Genomic DNA, 21,436 nt, shown 5'->3' on the forward strand with positions numbered 1-21,436 from the left:
TTTAGCATTTGTTGTACAGCTAGTTTGGTGGTGCTGAATTCTCTTAACTTTTGCTTGTCTGTAAAGGTTTTAATTTCTCTATTGAATCTGAATGAGATCCTTGCTGGGTAGAGTAATCTTGGTTGTAGGTTTTTCTCCTTCATCACTTTAAATATGTCCCGCCACTCCCTTCTGGCTTGCAGAGTTTCTGCTGAAAGATCAGCTGTTAACCTTACAGGGATTCCCTTGTATGTTATTTGTTGCTTTCCCCTTGCTGCTTTTAATATTTTTTCTATTTATTTAATTTTTGTTGGTTTGACTAATACATGTCTTGGCATGTTTATATCTGGATTTATCCTGTATGGGACTCTCCGTGCTTCCTGGACTTGATTAACTATTTCCTGTCACATATTAGGGAAGTTTTCAACTATAATCTCTTCAAATATTTTCTCAGTCCCTTTCTTCTACTCTTCTTCTTTTGGGATCCCTATAATTCGAAGGTTGGTGCATTTAATGTTGTCCCAGAGGTCTCTGAGACTGTTCTCAATTCTTTTTATTCTTTTTTCTTTATTCTGCTCTGTGGCAGTTATTTCCACTATTTTATCTTCCAGGTCACTTATCCGTTCTTCTGCCTCAGTTATTCTCCTATTGTTCCCTTCTATAGAATTTTTAATTTCATTTATTGTTTTGTTCATCATTGCTTGTTTGCTGTTTTGTTCTTCTAGTTCCTTGTTAAACGTTTCTTGTATTTTCTCCATTCTATTTCCAAGAATTTGGATCTTTACTATCATTACTCTAAATTCTTTTTCAGGTAGACTGCCTATTTCCTTTTCATTTGTTTGATCTGGTGGGTTTTTACCTGGCTCCTTCATCTGCTGTGTGTTTCTCTGTCTTCTCATTTTGTTTAACTTACTGTGTTTGGGGTCTCCTTTTTGCAGGCTGCAGGTTAATAGTTCCCATTGTTTTTGGTGTCTGCCCCCAGTTGGTAAGCTTTGTTCAGTGGTTGTGTAGGCTTCCTGGTGGAGGGGACTGGTGGGACAGTTCCACCAGTGGGACTGGGTCTTCTCTTTCTGATGAGCAGGGCTGCGTCCAGTGGTGTGTTTTGGGGTGTCTGTGTGCTTAGTATGGTTTTAGGCAGTCTCTCTTCTAATGGGTGTGGTTGTGTTCCTGTTTTGCTAGTTGTTTGGCATGAGACATCCAGCTTGCTGGCTGTTGTGTGGAGCTGGGTCTTAGTGTTGACATGGAGATCTGTGAGAGAGCTCTTGCCAATTGATATTACATTGGGCCAGGAGGTCTCTGGTGGTCCAATGAAGTGGACTCGGCTGTCTCATCTCGGAGTCTCAGGCCTACAGCCAGCTGGAGCACCAAGACCCTGTCAGCCACATATCTCAGAAGAAAAGGAATAAAAAAATAAAAATAAAAATAATAAAATAAATAAATAAAAAAGAAGAGAGCAACCAAACCAATAAACAAATCCACCAATGATAACAAGCACTAAAAACTAAACTAAGATAAACATAAAAATCAGAAACATATCAGTCGCAGACAGCAAACCCCAAATCTACAGTTGCTCCAAAAGTCCACCGCCTCAAGTTTTGGACATTTCTTTTGTATTCAGGTATTCCACAGACTCAGGGTTCATCAAGTTGATTGTGGAAATTTAATCTACTGCTCCTGAGGCTGGGAGAGATTTCCCTTTCTCTTCTTCGTTAACACAGCTCCCGGTGGTTTTGGCCCCACCTCTGCATGTAGGTCACCCTCAGGCATCTGTTCCCCAGCCAGACAGGAGGGGGTTAAAACACTGGCTGATTAGGGCTCTCTTTCTCTCTCAGGCCTGGGAGATGGAAGGGTATGGTATTCGTAATTGGAATCCAGGGTGAGCCTGTGGCAGCAGAGGTCAGCATGACATTGCAACAGGCTGTGGCACACCTTGTGTTCTCCTGGGGAAGTTGTCCCTAGATCTTGGGACTCTTGCATGGCGTGCTGCACAGGTTCCCAGAGTGGGGATGTGATTTGGGTATTGACCTGTGCTCGCACACAGGATTCTTGGTGGCAGTGGCAGCAGCATGAGTACTTCATGCCCATCTCTGGGGTCTGAGCTGATAGTTGCACCTTGCTTCTGTCTCTTGAGCTTGCTTAGGTGGTGCTCTGCCTTCTGTGGGCACGTGAGGAAGGAATTCCCTGTCCTTGTGCACCCTGAGACAATGTTCACTTGCCTCTTAAGCAGATACAGAGTTTCCCCCAGACTCCCTCCTAGCTAGTTGTGGCACACCAGCCCCCCTTCAGGCTGTTTTCACGCAGCCAACCCCAGTCCTCACCCTGGGGTCTGATCTGCAAAGCCTGAGCCTCAGCTCCCAGCCCCCACTTGCCCAGGCGGGTGAGCAAACTAGTGTCTCTGGCTGGTGAGTCCTGGTCGGCATCGATCCTATGTATGGGAATCTCTCCGCTTTGCCCTTTCCATCCCTGTTGCTTCACTCTCCTCCGTGGCTCTGAAGCTTCCCCCCTCCCACCCCCCTTCTCCATCAGTGAAGGGGCTTCCTAGTGTGTGAAAACTTTTCCTCCTTCACAGCTCCCTCCGAGAGGTGCAGGTCCCATCCCTATTCTTTTGTCTCTGTTTTTTCTTTTGCCCTACCCAGGTAAGTGGGAATTTTCTTGCCTTTTGGGAAGTCTGAGGTCTTCTGCCAGCATCCAGTAGGTGTTCTGTAGGATTTGTTCCACATGTAGATGTATTTTTGATGTATCTGTGGGACGAAAGGTGATCTCCACATCTTACTCCTCTGCCATCTTGAAAGTCCCCAGGAAATACAAATCTTAACCACAAGATATCACTTCACACTTGTCAGAACGGTTATCAAAAAGAGCACAATCAGCAAATGTTGGCAAGAACAATGAAGAAAAGACAGTCTCTCCAATAAATGGTGCTTGGATAATTGGATATTCACATTTAAAAGAAAGAAACTGGACCCATATCTTACATTACTCATAAAAATGAACTTAATTGGATTCAAGACTTAAATATAAGACCCCAAATCATAAAACTCCTGGAAGAAACATAGGAATAAAAATCCTTGATATGGGTCTTGGTAATGATTTTTTGGATATAACAACTAAAGCACAAGAAACAATATAAAAAACAGGTAGACTGCATCAAATTAAAAAGCTTTTGCACAGCAAAAGAAATCAACAAATTGAAAAGAAAACCTACAGAATTGTAAAAAAAAAATTGCAAACCATTTATCTGGTTAGGGGTTGATATGCAAAACATATGAAGGACTCATACAACTCAATAGCAAAAAGAAATAACTCAATTAAAAAATGAGCAAAGGACCTGAATAGACATTTCCCCAAAGAAGGTATAGGAAAGAGCAACAGGTATATGAAAAGATGCTCAACATCATGAGTCCTTAAGGAAATGCAAATTAAAACCACAATGAGGTATCTTCTCACACCTATTAGAATGAGCATCATTAAAAAGACATCAAAAAGAAATAACAAATACGGGTGTGGATGTGGAGAAAAGAGAACCTTTGTGAACTGTTGGTGGGTTCGTAAACTGGTGCATCCACTATGGAGGATCCTCTAAAAATTAAAAATAGAACTACCATATCATCCAACAATTTTACTTCTGGGAACATATCCAAAGTAATGAAAAAAACTAACTCAGAACAATATGTGCACACCAATGTTCACAGCAGCATTATTCACAACAGCCAAGATATGAAGACAACCCTAGTGTCCACCAATGGACAAATGGATAAGGAAGTTGTGATATATAAGTATGGTAATGTTACTCAGCTCTACATGAGAGAAAATCCTATCGTTTATGACAACATGGATGATGGATGGACCTGGAAGGCATTATGATAAGTGAAATAAGCCAGATAGAAAAAGACAAATACTGAATGACTTCACTTGTATATACAGAAGCTATAAAACAAACAAAAACAGCAACAAAAAACTCATAGGAGAAGAAGAGATCAGGCTTGTGGTTACCAAAGGAGGGGGAGAGAGAGAGGAACCTGGAGGAAGGTGGTCAAATGTACAAACTTCCAGTAATAAGATAAGTACTAGGGATGTGATGTACAACATGATGACTTTTGTTAATACTGCTGCACAACATATTGGAAAGTTGTTGAGAGAGTAATCCTAAGAGTTCTCATGCAAGGAGAATTTCTTTTCTTTTCTTTTTCGTATATCTATATGAGAGGATGGATGTTAGGTGAGACTATTGGGGTCATCATATATGTAAATAAAACATATTTACATATTCACAATATATGTAAATAAAACACTGTGCTCTATGCCTTAAACTTATACAGTGATATATGTCAATTATTTCTCAATAAAACTAGAAAAGAATGGTTACTTTTCCCCTCTTGCAGCTGGTAGCATAAGAGGATTTTTCTACTATCTAAACCATGAGAACCTGGTAGGGCTCGTTAAAATGTGGTGGTCCCCTAAGACTGGGCCCCTCAGAGTTTTTAACTCTCAAGTTACTCTACACTGAGCCTCCAGAAATTCATCAATTACAGTTTAAAATGTTCCTTCTGATATTGGCTCTAGTTGTAGTTGTTTGGTTCTGGGCTTCTGCTCCTGATAAGCTGAGATTTTTCTATAACTGTCTGTATGTTTTTAAAGTTTTTCAGTGCTTCAGTCTGCACTGAGATCTCAATTCTCTAATGAATCTAAAAATTGTTTATATTCAGTTTGTTCATATTTTTTCTTGTTGTACTGATAGGGGTGATGACTTCCAGGCTCTTTACATGTTGGACTGGCCAAATGGATATTGATGAGAGCACTAAAGCAGTTCCATAGGAAAAGGAAAATATATCACCAACAAATGAAACTGAAAACAACTTACTATCCATACAGAAAAGAGAAGAAACTTCACCCTAGTCTCACACCATAGAGAAAAAAAATCAAATTGCGATGAGCCATACACCTAAATTAAATGTTATAAAAATTTGCTTAAATAAAACATATAAGAATATGTTTGCAACTTTGATAGAGGCAAGGATTTCTTTAAAAGAACAGAGAAAGCACAAATGTAGAAGATAAAATTGAGAAATCGGACCTCATTGAAAGTAAAACCTTCAGCTGCTCTTTAAAAGATAGTTTTGTCTGAAAAGATACACATTAAACTTTCTTAAAACTTTAACCATATCTAAGTTAAGAATTATAGAAACAAATAAGAGGAACCAGTCTAGCTATATTAAGCAGAAAAGGAGGAATGTAAGTGTATAATATAGTTCACAGAACCCCTTGGGTATTATGAAAACTAAAGCTCTTCCTGCTGGAAAGAGAGCAAAATGATATCAGGAAGCTTTTTCATGGAAACATTGGTGCTGCTTCAATCTGCTTCTGAACAGCTGCTATGCCAGGGAATGAATTCTGGAATACGAATAAAAATAGTCTGAAAAGCCCAAACACCTGTCTTTCTCTGTTTACATTTACTCTCTTAATTTTCAAGTCTTCTCTATACACCTGATTAGGTGATTCTGGTTCAAATGTTGGTACTCCAATAAAAAAGAGGTCTGAGAAATTTAGTTTAAAAATTTGCAACCAATAAATGGAGAAAGTCATATTAAAGTGACTAGAAAGATTTGAACCCATATTTTGATATCTGCCATATTCTATCCCTTGAACTATACATTTTTCTTTCATTTATAAATTCTAAACAAAAAGTCACTAATTGAAACCTATTTTTGCCTAAAATGCAACCAGACCACAAAATAATTAACAATACACTTTTTACCTCTTCCAAATGAAGACACTGAAATTCTCATCGTTCACTGCATTAATTTATGGTTGATGTTCATTTCTCCCTCTCAGTCTGAATATAATATTGATAATCACAAAAAATTCTTTAAGAGAAAGGAGAGATGAATGAAAATTATTTCATATGCATTTGATTTATAGGTTTAAGGTCAAATTTTATATGTTTAATATTTTAACATTTTCATATGTTAAATAGATATATCATATTTAATTTCCTTTCTTAATATCTATTTCAGAGATGTTAAGTAAACCTCACTGTGTACCTCATACTTCTCTTTTATTCTGTGCAATTTTATCTTTTTCATATAATCTGTTTATTCTGAATATTTTAAACCAATCATCCTTAACAATGTTTTGCTTGTCTGCTGCATTGATTTGTTTTTTTCCTAAGTGATTCTCCAATAATATTAATGTTGTCTTCAATGTTTCCTTAGTTCTGATTTTTCATCTTTGATCACTGTGGTCTTTTAAATTTCTTTGAGCATGGAACGCCCCTGTTTAAAATTTTCTTCTTTTTTTTATCATATTAAGAATGTTTGAATTGATTTCAGAAAGTATTATAGATTTTTAAGAATGTCTGATTGTATTTTTCTTTTGTAGTTTCATGAAATTTTTATTTTATTTATTTATTAAAAAGAATTTGTTTTTGGCTGCACCATGCAGCTCATGGGATCTTAGTTCCCGAACCATGGATTGAACCCATGTCCCCTGTAGTGGAAGCACAGAGTCCTAACCACTGGACCACCAGGGAATTCCCCTTTTTTTCTTTTTTAAAAAATCTCATTTTCTCATATCCAGTGTTCTCTCTGCTGTGTGTAAGGAAAATAAATTTTGTTCCCATTTAGTTCTTTTATATAAATCCTAATTGATCTGTTTCTGGACCATACTATTTCCATATCTGCTCAGGAAAAACTACTGATTTCCTAGTATTTATTTATTTAAAATTAAAATGGGTTATTTATGCCTTGGTATCCACTCCACCAACTTTTTTTTTTTAAAGAATAACTTCTAAATATATCTTCTCTCCTGAATTTTGTAAACACTTTCTATTTCTAAACATGTTCGTTCATAGTAATCATAGTTAAGTGCTTTGCAGGGTGTTATTTATCTGCCTCTCTCAGAGAACCTGATCCCATTCAACAAGCTCAACCATTGCACAGTGTGGCAGAGACAATAATATATATTCATAAAATGACTTATTTTTTTGTTTGCACATAGAAAAATATATTCCTAACCGGTCTTCCACCAATGTGGGTTCTTATGATTGAGTTCTAGTGAAAGGACTATGGGGAAAAGTCATTTTGATCATGATCTTTCCCACCCTCTCTATCCTGGTCTATATGAATGGAATTAACTCTCTTATGTTAATATAGATATAAAATGGAAGAAGCAAGAATCATTGAGTTTATTGCTTGGAGAAGAGCCTTCAAAGACAGCCATCAAACAAAGAATATTCACATCAGACTTGTTTTAAGTGGGAAATACAGATTTTTCTGCAAGAAATTTGGAAATGTGACACTGATAACCTAAATCACTTAGCAGAACAGAAGAGAACTGTGTGACATGTACCTGCAAATTGTTACAGGAGAGTTCAAAATCTCCTACAACTGAGGTTTCTAAAATTGAAATTCCTCACATTATCTCTATAATATATCTTTTAAAAATATTAGCTCACATTAGTTCAAATGGATTTCTATTCCTAGTTCCTCATTATTCTTAGGAGAAAAAGGCTGTAGTCCTCTGGATTCTGCTATTGGATTTCTTGCCATCTGTCTGAATAATCATTGTGACAGTCAGAATTCCTAGTCACAAGCTGGGCCGGATGCAGCTGCTTTAAGCAGACAATGAGATCATTAAAAGGATATTGTGTAATTCACAGAGAGGGCTGGCAACGAAGGCCTGATTTCATATAATCCCATAATGGCTTTATAGGTGAATTCTACTAAAATTTAGAGAAGAGTTAACACCTATTCTTCTCAAACTATTCCAAAAAATTGCAGAGGAAGGAACACTTCTGAACTCATTCTATGAGGCCACCATCACCCTGACACCAAAACAAGCCAAAGGTATCACAAAAAAAGAAAATTATAGGCCAATATCACTGATGAACATAGATGCAAAAATCCTCAACAAAATGATAACAAATGAAATCCAACAATATATTACAATATAATACACCATGATCAAGTGAGATTTATTCCAGGGATGGAAGAATTTTTTAATATTCACAAATAAATCAGTGTGATACACCACATCAACAAATTGAAGAATAAAAATCATATGATCATCTCAGTAGATGCAGAAAAAGATTTTGATAAGATTCAACATCTATTTATGATAAAAACTCTCCAGAAAGTATGCATAGAGGGAACATACCTCAACATAATAAAGGCCATATATGAAAACCCCACAGCTAACATAACACTCAACAGTGAAAAAGCAGAAAGCATTTCCTCTAAGATCAGGAAAAAGACAAGGATGCCCACTCTTGCCACTTTTATTCAAGATAGTTTTGGAAGTCCTAGCCACAGTAGGTAGAGAAGAAAAAGAAATAAAAGAATCCAAATTGGAAAAGAAGTAAAACTGAAACTGTTTGCAGATGACATAATACTATACATAGAAAATACTAAAGATGCTACCAGAAAACTAGCAGAGATCATCAATGAATTCGGTAAAGCTGCAGGATTCAAAACTAATATATAGAAATCTGTTGCTTTTCTATACACTAACAACAAAGTATCAGAAAGAGAAATTAAGGAAACAATGCCATTTACCATCACATCAAAAATAATAAAATACCTGGGAATAAACCTACCTAAGGAGGCAAAAGACCTGTACTCTGAAAGCTGTTGGGATGCTGATGAAAGAAAATGAAGATGATAACATGCAGATTGAAAGAAAATGAATATGATAACATGCAGATAGAAAGGAAATGAAGATGATAACATGCAGATAGAAAGATAGACCATATTCTTGGTTTGGAAGAATCAATATTGTCAAAATGACTATACCACCCAAGGCAATCTACAGATTCAATGCAATCCTCATTGAAATACCAATAGCATATTTTACAGAACTAGAACAAGTAATTTTAAATTTTGTATGGAAATACAAAAGACCCTGAATAGGCAAAACAATCTTGAGAAAGAAGAAGAGAGCTGGAGAAATCGCACTCCCTGACGTCAGACTATACTACAAAGCTACAGTAAACATGTATAAATTTTGAAGGATTTTTTTTTCTCTTTTTGGGGGAATGATTTTATTACATGAGTATATAACCGAATTGAGTCCTGTTTTGACATTGAAATCTATATACGAATGGTTTAAAATACCCAACTGCATATTGTGTGAAAGAAAAATGTGCTGCCCAAGACCAAGGTTAATCCAGTTTTCTGGAGAAAGAAATAAAAAAACATTGTCATGATAAATTCTGTCACCAGTTTCCTGCTTAACCACTGGTGTCATTAATATATTTATGTATGTATTCATATATATATTCATTCTTATATATATCACAAGCCACTTAAAATTGTGATAGATATTTATGAAGATTTTTGGGACTTATGAGAGGCTCAAACACTGTACCTCACTAAAAATTACATTTAAAATTCTTTTGTTAATATATTCTCAGTCTTTAAAGTCCTCTTGTCTGCCTACCTACTGAGAATTCATAACCATTCAGGGTCAACAGAGTATCATATTTTATTCTCCTTTTCTCCTTCATCTTTTCTGATATTCAGTCTTCCCCTCTTGGCTTGCCCTGGGAACTTACTAAATATATAATAATATCAATAATATATTGAGATTATGGGGACACACATATATTTTAGACACTATGCATTACAGGTAATACCTAATTTAACTTTCATGAAAACCTTATGGTATAGGAGTTATTATCATTTTTATTTTTTAGATGGATGAACTATGTATTAAGAAAGTTAACTTGTCAAAATTTTTGTGTCTGTAATATGGTCCCAAATTTCTAAGTCATTTATTTTCAGAAAGATTGTTATGTGTAGGGATTAGAAAAACCTCTAGAGTCCTGGACTTTGCTATAAACATGTGATGGTCGTGGACCTGACTGCCCTCACACATGTGAAATACCTTCTTAGACCCTATATTGAAAATTAAAATTGTCTATTTACTTTCCTGTAGGCTCTCATTGACTTCCTAGATAGTAAGCACAAGAGGGCAGGGGTATGTTTGCTTTATTTATCATTTTATAATCAAGGCCTTTTATTGTGTCAATTTCAGTCATTATACCTAGCAATGAATATTTATTGAATGAATGAATACATGGAGTATAACTAAGATATATCAAAGGAGATGAGACATTGGAAACATTATTGACTTAACTGATTTCTGCCTCCAGGAATTAGGTTTCAATGTCAAAATCATTTTACCTGTAAGCATTCGGGGGTTGAAAAATTCAGAATTAAAGGTGGATCATTAAACACCCTGCCAATATGAAGCCCAAACACAAATGATAAGGGATCTATACTCAAAATTGTGTGACTGAGAGTTGAAACTAGTATATCTGCATTCATCCATGTTAAAGACTTTTTCTTTGTTCAAAATAACATGCTTATTTCAACTTCATATTTCAATTTCAGAAACATAAGTATAGACATAAATATTATATAGTAATAAATTATTTCAAGAAATTTGTATAGGGCTAAAATAATCAATACTCACATAAATTTAAAATAATATTCCATGAGTTATATTATGCTACAGTGAACACTTTCAGATAACAATATTTTGAAGACTTTATGTCATATCCTTATTAGCGTATGTTTATAGTGTTCTTTAAATATTACACATTGAATTTCCATTTAGGAAATCAAATTATCTAACTTGAATTTATTCAAGCATGATTTATCCATTTCATTCTTTAACAGAGACAGTCATAAACATTAAGTTCTTGTCATCATTCAATATTAAAATTCATAGAGGAAAGGATCAAAGATCAGATGTCTTGCTTCCATTATTTTCTAATTCAAAACTAATTCAGAAGAATATTGAAATCACCTCTTAATGTCAAAAAGAAACTTGGTTTTCCAGTGATTAATCTCACAGATTTCTCCACAAGTTTGACTGTTTCTTCTCAGTCTTTTCTGTGAACTTCTGTGCCCTGCTTCCTGGGTGTTGGTGACCCTTGAATTTCTATCCTCAGGTCACTGCCCCTTTCTTTTCTGCTTTTACTGCAGAAGGTAATGTGCTCACACAAGTTATTATATGAGCAATATTCAAATCTACATTTATAGCTTAGTCTAGGACCTACTTAAAAAAATATACTGCTTGCACATTTGAGGCACATGTTAAGACTCTAATTATTGAAAACCTCACAGAAGATTTGTCCCTACTCCTCCAGTGTTCTTATTTTAGGTTTTCACCAACTTCTACCTCATCTTCATGCCATAAATCTTTTTTTCTTATGCCATAAATCTTTAGGTCATTAAGCTTTTTTTTTTAAATCAATGATTTTCAATCTTTACTGCCTCTCTAAGATATATTTAAAATATGTAAGAACACATTTTATTGTCACAAAGACAGAAGTATCACTGTTTTTTAGTAGACCAAAGCCAGATACCCCCAAATCCTGTAATACACTAGATAATAATAAACAAAGAATCATCCTTCCAAAATGCCAATATTACCTGTTTTAAAAACAATGTGCTATCCACAGTGTGCCAATCTAAAATCCTCCTTCTTTTACTGCTGCAATATTTTTTACATTTATTTCTTATTTTTCATCTCTAATACCAATTTCTGTTTCAAGATCTCATAAGATCTTGGCTACTTTACTGAAATATTTTCTGAGATGTTGCATGAATTGAATCACTCATGTATTTACTGAACAATTTTTAAGTGCCTTGAATACGCCAGACATTTTTCTAGGCACTGGTGATAGAATAATGAATAAGTTATACAAAGTACATTATTTTAAATAACCCCATTCTTGTGAAAGGAGACAAATAACATGAAATTAAACGTACTCAATAACAAAATCAGACAGTAAAAATAATATGTAAAAAATAAAAATACTATGTGGTAAGCAGCAACTGAGAAAGCAGGGGCAAATTTGAATAGGATGGAGGCACAAAGGGAATAGCAATTATAACAGCATTTGTATTGAACAGATAGGAGACCATCGCAAATAAATTGGAGAGGATAAGTTGTCCAGAGACCGCAATGTGATGAGGTTGGCTGAATAGTCAGGAGGCAGATGTCATGGGCCATTGTAGAGAGGGACTATGCATTCCAGCATGCCCCATGTGAGGTCATAAATGTTGTTTGGGTGTAATTATTAATAACGGTGTAATTATTAATAACGTCCCCTAATGTTCACCCTCAGAAACTTTTACACAAGGAATTATACAATCATTCTATTTACAGAATACGTTAAAAGATTGGCATCTAACATATACGAAAAGTTGAGAACTTTTTGAAAGGTAACAATGGACAGACATGACCTAATTTAAGTAAAAACAACACTATTATGTGAAATTTTATAGGTGAGGAAGGAGGAAAGGGAAAGGTGAGAAAGATAGAAGATGAAAACGGAATAGAAGTATATTACAGCCATCCTAGTGAGAGTAACAACGGAATGGATGAGGGTTATGACAGCTCAAGTCCATATGGCAAAATCAACTATAACAACTCCTGCCTTTTTCTATTCTATTGGGATCTTTACATTGGCAGCAGCATAAACTCCAGAGAGTTCAACTGAGTGGAAAAGAAAACTGATGCCTGGGTATCTTGGTGCCTTTTTGAATTGCATTTCCTTCTACATCCTAATTTTCACTTTACCACTACGAACATTGACTTGCTTTTCTTTCTCGGAACACTCCACAATGCTATACACATGCTTTCCTTTGACAGATTTTCTTCTTACCTGGAAATATTTAAATCCTACCCTTTCTTAATCTATTCATTCTTTGGACTCAGCTCCAGTGTTATCAACTCTAACTCACCTTTACTGAATTCCTAGTTCACCAATTCATGAGCTCTTCACAGTTATTAAGCAGCAAGTTGTTTAGACATATAGACCAAATCTTATCTTCTGCCCCCATTGGCTATCTGCTGTAACAAATATTATGCAATTACAGACTTTTAGAATTAACATTATGCATCATTTTGCACCAGCATGAGATATGGGAGGCAGAGACCCTCTTTTCTTATTGGCTTTTTTTCTGCTGGAAATCACAAAGATATAACACAGTTTCAATTATCCTTGGATTTTTGCATTGAGTTTTATTTGAATGCAAACCCATGTTTAAATCAGGCCAATTGTGGTTACATAGTTATATTTACAGGATTTACAATCTGACCCCAATCCCTTACCTCACAGACAAGTACTTCCCCCTCCAAAAAAATACTTTTTTAAACGAAAATCATCTTTGATTTTCATACTTGTGTTCCTAGTGCCTACCTGGTATTTGGATATACATTAGGCACTCAGTAAGTATTAGTTTTAAAAACTGAAGAGCTGCTTTGGTGGAAGTCCTAAACATAAAATTCAATGTTTCTCTAATTGCTACTTCTTCACTGATGATCTAGAAAGTTTACACAAGACTCTTTGTATACTAGATAAATCAAATGAATCATGAATATTTATTCTTGAAGCAGTAGGTTTCGTATCAGCTGATGGTGACTTTTAGTGATCTGCCACATATGACCCTCACTTCTCAATCAATTCAGATGTTGACATTTAAAATAAAATCATCATATTCTCTAGGGAATTAAAATAACCTAGCAACTTGACACCCACTCATTTACTTAAAATATACAAGAAAAAGTCTTTTTTAATAGCCAGAAATTTTACCTGGTTGCTTTGTTTCTATGAAATTGTACTGACCTTCCATTTATGACTTTAATTTTTATCTTAATATTTTATCTTTCTAGCTTGCAAGTCCTTTATTGACTACTGTCATATTTACCACCAACAATATATGGTGGCTCCAAAGACTTTAATTTTTTTCTATTATTACAATTCTTTTTAGTATACAATTAATCATGTCAGCATACTGACCAGCAATTTCAAAGTCAAAAAAAATTTCTTTAGAAATATATTTCTTATTGAGATGAATGGAGATATTTTATTTTATTTTGTTTGCTTCAAGTAGTTTTTATTTCCCCACGGATTATTGCTTTTGTTAGAATTAGTGTTTTGTTTTCATAGGTATAACCTCTGAGGAAACTTGGTCACATAAAATAGATGGAAATGGAAGGAATTTTAATATGTTTATAGCATACCATTATTCTAGCTCATTTCAAGTTATAAGTCAAAATGTATACAAAAATCTATCATCACAAAATATAATTAATGATTGATCAACTGATAACTAGGCTAAGCACCTTTTCAATTTTGTTTAAATCAAAGGAACAAAAAACATCTGATATGTAATAGGATTTGTTTCTCTGTCATTAGGTGCCTGTTAACTTTTTCAATTTTCTGAAATTTTACAAATGCCTTTAGCAAGTCATAAGACTAATAATTACGTGTATTACGGTTTCATGTACAGAGACATTATTTTATCAGCTTTACAAACTATTTTGGGAAAATAAAAATTATAATATCATTACACATATGCTATTACAGTATTCAAATGAAATGTTTTTAAAAAATCTCCTGTCTGTTTAAATGGTTCTTGTCAAAATTTTAAAATTGAATTTTATCTATTTTCTACTTTATTGAAGTTTTTATATAATTTAACAATTTAGTGAAAGCAATCTTCATTGGCAAACCATTAGGCAAATCAGATTCAGTTCTCTAGAAAATGTTTATTTTCATTTTTCAATTCATATAACATATTAATGTATATTTAAAGAAATATTTAAAAAATACAGATATAAATTATGAAATTCAGTTTTAAAGTCATGACCAACAGCATTTACAGGCAATATAATTAATTTGTCTATGTTTATAATAAACTATGAAATAAGATGATATGATAGTTTCTCATTATCTATATTAAAATAAAGTAGTATAATATGTTGCTAAAATTGTTATTTATGAAGTGAGATGTATGATAAAATAAAGAGTATTATTTCCAAGTAATATTTATGGATGGATATGCAGAACTCTAATTTTGATATCTAAGTAATAAATAAGAACATGAATAAGAAATAAATTCTTTCATTTTTAGTTTTAACTATAATTTCCCTTGTATTTAATAAAAAAGAAAATTATATACTGCTAAAAACAAACAGGTAATATAGTAAATAGAAAATACACTATATTATAAGAAAAAATGAGAAATGACCATAAGTGGAATAAATATTTTATGACATTTTAATAAAATTATGTTACCTATTTTATAGAATTATGAACAACTTATCTAAAAGAAGTCACATTGTTTTTTCCTTTAATGTATCCTGAATTAGTTTGACCATCCTGGGAAGCACTCCAGTGGCATTTAAAAGATTTGGCATCATAAACAAATTTAGCTTTTTTTTTTTCATGCCTTTCCTTTCCACATACTCAACTCTTCCTAACGATGAGTTGTGAGAAAGCTTAAAAACACTGCTTACTCTTAAACACTGCTTAATCATTTTTATCTTTTGATATTTTATTTGACTTAGACAGAAGAAGAAAATCACTTTCACCAACTTCTCTACAGTATCTTTGAATTTTAAATATCTCAACAAGTGCCAAAATATTTTGCTTCTAAAGCCTCATTAACTCAACAAAAATATGTATAAAAAAGCACGTTTTATGATATAATAGATCATAAAAGGGGCTTCTGCAAGAACCAATAATTCTAATTGACACTTTCTTTTGCATCCCAGGTGATTTCACACCCAGGAGTAATACATCAGAATAAAATTCCAGACAGCAAGAGGATGTATTTCTTTTTTTGGGTAGGAGATTTTGGGGAAGAGGATGTGGAAAAGGTGAACCTAGAGACACATATAGGTTAGTTCTCAGGCAGATCAATTTTAGTAAAGATACCATAGGGAAATTACAGATGTGGAAATTTATTTTTATAACACTATCCATGTTCCCTCCATTAACCTTGGAAATGCTTCGTGTAGTGCATTCTAAGAACTGTGGTATCAGAAGTTTCATCTAGGCTAATTAGCATATTATTATACTGATCTGAAACATGAATAAGTATTAGCTAATTTATTGTTACAATCCATACAACTACTGGAGTGAGGAGGGGTTTTGAAGTGTATTAAAAATCCTCATTCATTATCAAATGTTACACATTTACCTCTATCAGTAGATTTCTGAGTTTCTCTTATAGAATGTTTGATAATTGTTTAATTGAGGTGAAGTATATAACTAAATATACTAAATATATGTAATTGTGTACCAATTACATATAATTTTCCCATTTAATAAATAATTTTGACTATTTATTATATTTCAGTATTTATATTGGCTTCTACAGATAAAGTGATGGCCAATCACTAACTCCATCCTCAAGTAGTCCATAGTGTATCAGCAGAAGCAAGCTAAGTAGACACAATCAATGCAGAGAGTGGGGCATTATGATAGAATTAGCAGAAGAGCCACTGGAAGGATATGTATGCCAATTTTGGACTGGAAGAAAGCTTCCTGAAGGAAACAGATACAGTGCAATCTCTGGACTGTGAGACAAATTCATGGAAACAACAGAAATATGTAGGAGCATGCTTTGATATAAAGATCACCTATCATCACTTCAATAAATTTTCTACAGTTGTGTACAAAGTGTTGATCTGAATTATGTCAACATAGTTCTTTCAATAGGTAATAGCAATTTCCTAAATATTTGACTATTCTTATTATCTGGTACTCTGCTTATTGTGTATCTCTATGTATTGGAAATTTTATAAATATAAACAATGCAAATGAGACAGATAATATAATAAAGATGAGATAATATTCTCAGAAAGAAAGATTATAATTATTACAACATAAGTGACTACGAATGGTGGTTAACTCTAATGCAGATAATCGTGCATCTTATGTATGTGCATGCCTACATGGATATATGTATATATGTGTGGGTGTGGACATGGGTCAGTGTGGAGTGATGTGAAAAATTCCATCTATCCAAATTAGCTGTTCATTTTGGAAAAGTTACAAAAATCAAGTAATTTGGAATTTAAAAATTATTCAGGGTATGCATGTTGTACTAGATTGTGAAACTAAATCCTAAATAAAATGTGTTTGCTTCAAAGTTCTTTGTTGACTTTGCAGACAGAACAGAGAGCTTGACAGTAAGAAATGACTCCATAGTTTCATAGTTGTTCAGGTAAATCAGTGTAACAGTCTGTGTTGCAGTGGTCCCAATTTTTAGTCTTTAATATATGACTGATCTGTATCTTGCCTATGATTTTTTGACCCAATAAGCTCAGAGCAATAGGGCAAAACTGACTCACGAGGTGGTCAAATGACTTTATAACTGAAAACATTTTAGAAATAAGATGATGAAGTATTTCAACCCACAGTATTAATGTGTTTTTGCAGCCTAGAAAGAAGTTGTTTTATTGCAGTATACTTATTGTGTTTATTATTGAAGATTAATCTTTAAGAGAATATGAAATATGAGAGAACCCAGAACACTAGGCATGATTTTAATTTGAAAGAGGAAATTGGAACTGTTAAGTGTGTGAGGTTAAGTCACATAGCATAATCAGATTTGTTAAGGCCTGTAAATGATATTGGAATGTGTAAGAGAACTTAATTTACTACATTTATTATTTTGGCTTATTATATTTATAAGATTTCTTTAAATGCTTAGAAATAGTTTACTTGATAAATCCTAATAGTATTCTATGAGGTATTGAGAGTACTTAAGAATATAATTTTAACTCCAGAAATATAGAATAAAATGTTATTGTAATTTAATTAGCCAAATTTGTAAATGGAGTATGATCATTTGGGGAAATTTAATATTTTAACTTGTTCCATGAAACATTAATTAAATCACAAGGAAAATAAATATTATTTGCAAATTTAAATTGTAAGCTAAAAATAATTTAGGTTTTCAAATGTATACGGTTAATAAATTAAATTCCAATATGCATGCACAATCAAACTGCAATTACCCTATACAGATACACACACACACTCACATACATACTCATACAACATTAGAATATTAAACATTCTAAATGACATCAGCTGAGTGACCTTGAGAGACTATCTTAACCTCATCAATTTCCCTTTGCTGTAAAATAAGGATAATAATAGTATCTAACTCATAGAGTTGATCTGAGCAAGTAGAGCATTGAATGATATAATAAATGTAAAAAAGATTCAGAAGTTGCTTGACTTCAAAAACATGCTACAAAATGATAACTTTATAACCTAAACAATGACATCACATGGCAATCTACTACATTCAGTGAGATTTTTCTTCCTTTAGTACGAAATATTGCTTATTTGTTGACCTTCAAAATGAGATGTTGCTTTAGGTTACAATTTTCTTTCTTTCCACTGTATACTGATAATTATTTGGAAATGCCATTACTCAGAAATATATATATAAAAGATGATTTATGAAACTCAAGGTTTTTTCATGTGTCCATAAATAATTATTGAATATCTAATGTTTGCCAGGAATGCAGCTGAGTCCTGGGAATCAAAAGTGAACCAGATGACACACAGAGTAGATCAAGGTTTTTTAAAAATATAAAATAGTAGTTAACATTCATTAAACACTGACTATGGGTTAGGAAAATGTCCTGAGTCCTTGTGTACTGTATCTCATTTCTCTTTAATGGCATTTTTATGAGGAAGGTATTATTAATCATTCATTTGACAGATGATGAAACTGAAGCTTTGAGAGTTTCAGTTACTTGCTCAGGGCGTTGGAGATAGGAACTAGTAGAACTGACATTTAAAACCTTATTCACCAATTTTATTGTGTCAAAATGACTGTTGTGTGTTGAAAGAGAGTAAATTTTTGTGTAAATTAGTCTGACTTACCTTCCTATGTAGCATATATCTATGACATTCTATGATTATGACATATGTAACTTAAAAATTTTTAACAGCTTTATTGAGGTATAATTGATATAAAAAGTGAACTGCACACACTTAATATGTACAATTTGATGAGTTTAGTTGTATGCAAAAATCTATGAAAGCATCACCACAATAGAGGAAATAGAGCCAATGCCTCTCAAAGTTTCTTTGTACATTTTTGTTTTTTTGTTTTTGTGGTAAGAATACTTAACATAAAATCTACTCTCTTCATGCATTTTGAAGTGCACAATAACGTATTGCTTACCATAGGTATTATGTTATACAACAGATCTCAAGAAATTATTCTTTTGCATAATTGAAACTTTATACCCATTGAACAGTAACTTCCTACTTCCTCCATACCCCAGTCCCTGTCAACCCCGTTCTACTCCCTTTTTCTATGAGTCTGATTATTTTAGGTATCTCTTATAAGTGGAAACATTTAGTATTTGTCCTTCTGAGACTGGCTTATTTCACTTAGCATAATGCCCTCCAGGTTCATCCATTTTTTGCAAATGGCAGGATTTCATTTTTTACTAAGGCTAATAATATTCAATTATATAGGTATACATATATAGATATAATCTCACATTTTCTTTATCCATTTATCTCTTGATGGAAACTTGGGCTGTTTCTGCATTTTAGCTATTGTAAATAATGCTGCAATGAGCATGGGAATGCAGATATCTCTTCAGGATCCTGATTTCAATTATAATGGATATATAGCTAGCAATGGAGTTGTTGGATCATATGGTAGTTTTACTTTTAATGTTTTGAGAGACCATTATACTGTATTCCAAAGCAGCTGTACCATTTTACATTCCCAGTTTACAAGAGTTCTAAGGGTTCCAATTTCTCCACATCCTTGCCAACACTTGTCATCTTTTGACTTTTTGATAACAGCCATCCTAACAGGTGTGAGATGATATTTCAGTGTGTTTTGATTTGCATTTTCTTGATGATTAGTGATGTTGAGCACCTTTTCATATACGTATTGGGAATTTGTACATCTTCTTTGGAGAATGTTCAACTCCTTTGCCCATTTTTAATCTTTCTTTTTAAAGATGTTGTAAGCATTTCATATATATATGTATATATGAAATGCTTACATTTCTTATATTTAATATATATATATACATATATATATATGTTGCATTAACCCCTTATCACATGAGTGGCTTGAAAACATTTTTTCCCATTTCCATAGGTTGACTTTTCACTTTTTAAATTGTTTCCTTTGCTGTGCAGAAGTTTTTTATTTCACATAGTCCCACTTGTCTATTTCACCTTCCGTTAACTGTACCTGTGCATGTGGTGTCATATCCAAGAATCCATTGCCAAGACCAATGTCAGAAATCTTTTCTCCTATGATTTCTGCTAGGAAATTTACAGCTTTCTTATGTGTAAGTCCTTAATCTCTTTTGAGGTGATCTTTGTGTATAGTTTAAGGTAGGGGTCCAATTTTAATCTTTTGCATTTGAATATCCAGTTATCCTAGCACCATTTGTTGAAGAGACTGTCCCTCCCCATTGTGTGTTCCTGGCACACCTGTCAAAGATCCGTTGACCATATATGCATGGGTTTATTTATGGGATCTCTATTCTGTTCCATTAGTTTATGTCTCTTTTTATGCCAGTACCACATTGTTTTGATTACTGTATTTTTGTAATATATTTTGCAATCAGGAAGTATGATGACTCCAGCTTTGTTCTTTTTTCTCAAGATCACTTTGGCTATTCTGGAACTTTCATGGTTCCATATGAATTTTAGTATTGTTTAGAAGATATTAAGTGGTATATACCTGTATCTCTCTCTGTATAATTTATATATAACATAATACTTCAAAATTGTAAATATTTGAGTTTTCCTTATAGGTCAAAGATAAAATAAAAGTATTTAACATTGTTGTTGTTATAGACTAATATATGGATTAGTCAAAAGGAGACACATATTAGAGAAGACACATTTTTGTTTTTTTCTATGAATTGATTTCTAATATGCATCTCATATATTACCTTCTTTCTCCTTTGATACCTTTGGAATGAATTAAAGTATGTTTCAGGTAATTTCAAAGCTATCTAAAAGTCTAAGCCCAAGAAGTTTTAAAGTCGTGATCTAAATAATTTTAAAAAAATTTTTGCAGCAAGATATGTGCCTTAATATTTTATATGTATATATATAGTATACATTTGCCATAACCTTTAATTTTATTTATTATGTATATTAAAAACTGATTCTAATTCATGTCTATTTGCATATGAGGTATATAAAATCAATTTTCAAAAATTTTACCTTCTTTTTAGTACAGAATAAAAATGTCACAGTTATTCAATAAAAGATAACAATATTAGAGACTATGATGTATGATTCATTTTTTTTTTTGTTTTAAGATGAATAGCCACAATTAGAATCTGACATTATAAAAACTGGAGATAAATGTATTCCTTAAAATATTAACTAGTAAAAAAATTGAATATTTAATACTTTTGGAATGATTAACCATGTTACTAAAAAAAGCATTTTATTCTTCTTCTAAGTATTAATAATTGATAATCCTAGGACAAATTTAAGGAAAATTAGGAGGTACTCAAATGTTGTGTTCCAGTCCCTAACAACCTTTGCTTACCTGAAATGGAATTCTTCAGATTAAAAATATCACTTTTTATCAAAACCCAATAACTGTGTATAATACAATAAAATGTGATTTTG

At 33.1% G+C, this 21,436-nt stretch overlaps 1 long non-coding RNA gene across 1 annotated transcript in view; it reads right to left on the bottom strand.

Moving 5' to 3' along the window:
* Window positions 1–2,588: 2,588 nt before the first annotated feature.
* Window positions 2,589–21,436, bottom strand: part of LOC307193523 — a 176,270-nt gene continuing 157,422 nt past the window's right edge. Inside the window, exon 4 of the long non-coding RNA XR_013830348.1 lies at window positions 2,589–2,720. This is a non-coding gene — a long non-coding RNA (uncharacterized lncRNA). The remainder of the gene's footprint in view (window positions 2,721–21,436) is intronic.

The sequence above is a fragment of the Stenella coeruleoalba genome (genome assembly GCF_951394435.1).
Source record: "Stenella coeruleoalba genome assembly, chromosome: 1".
NCBI classification, from domain to species: domain Eukaryota; kingdom Metazoa; phylum Chordata; class Mammalia; order Artiodactyla; family Delphinidae; genus Stenella; species Stenella coeruleoalba.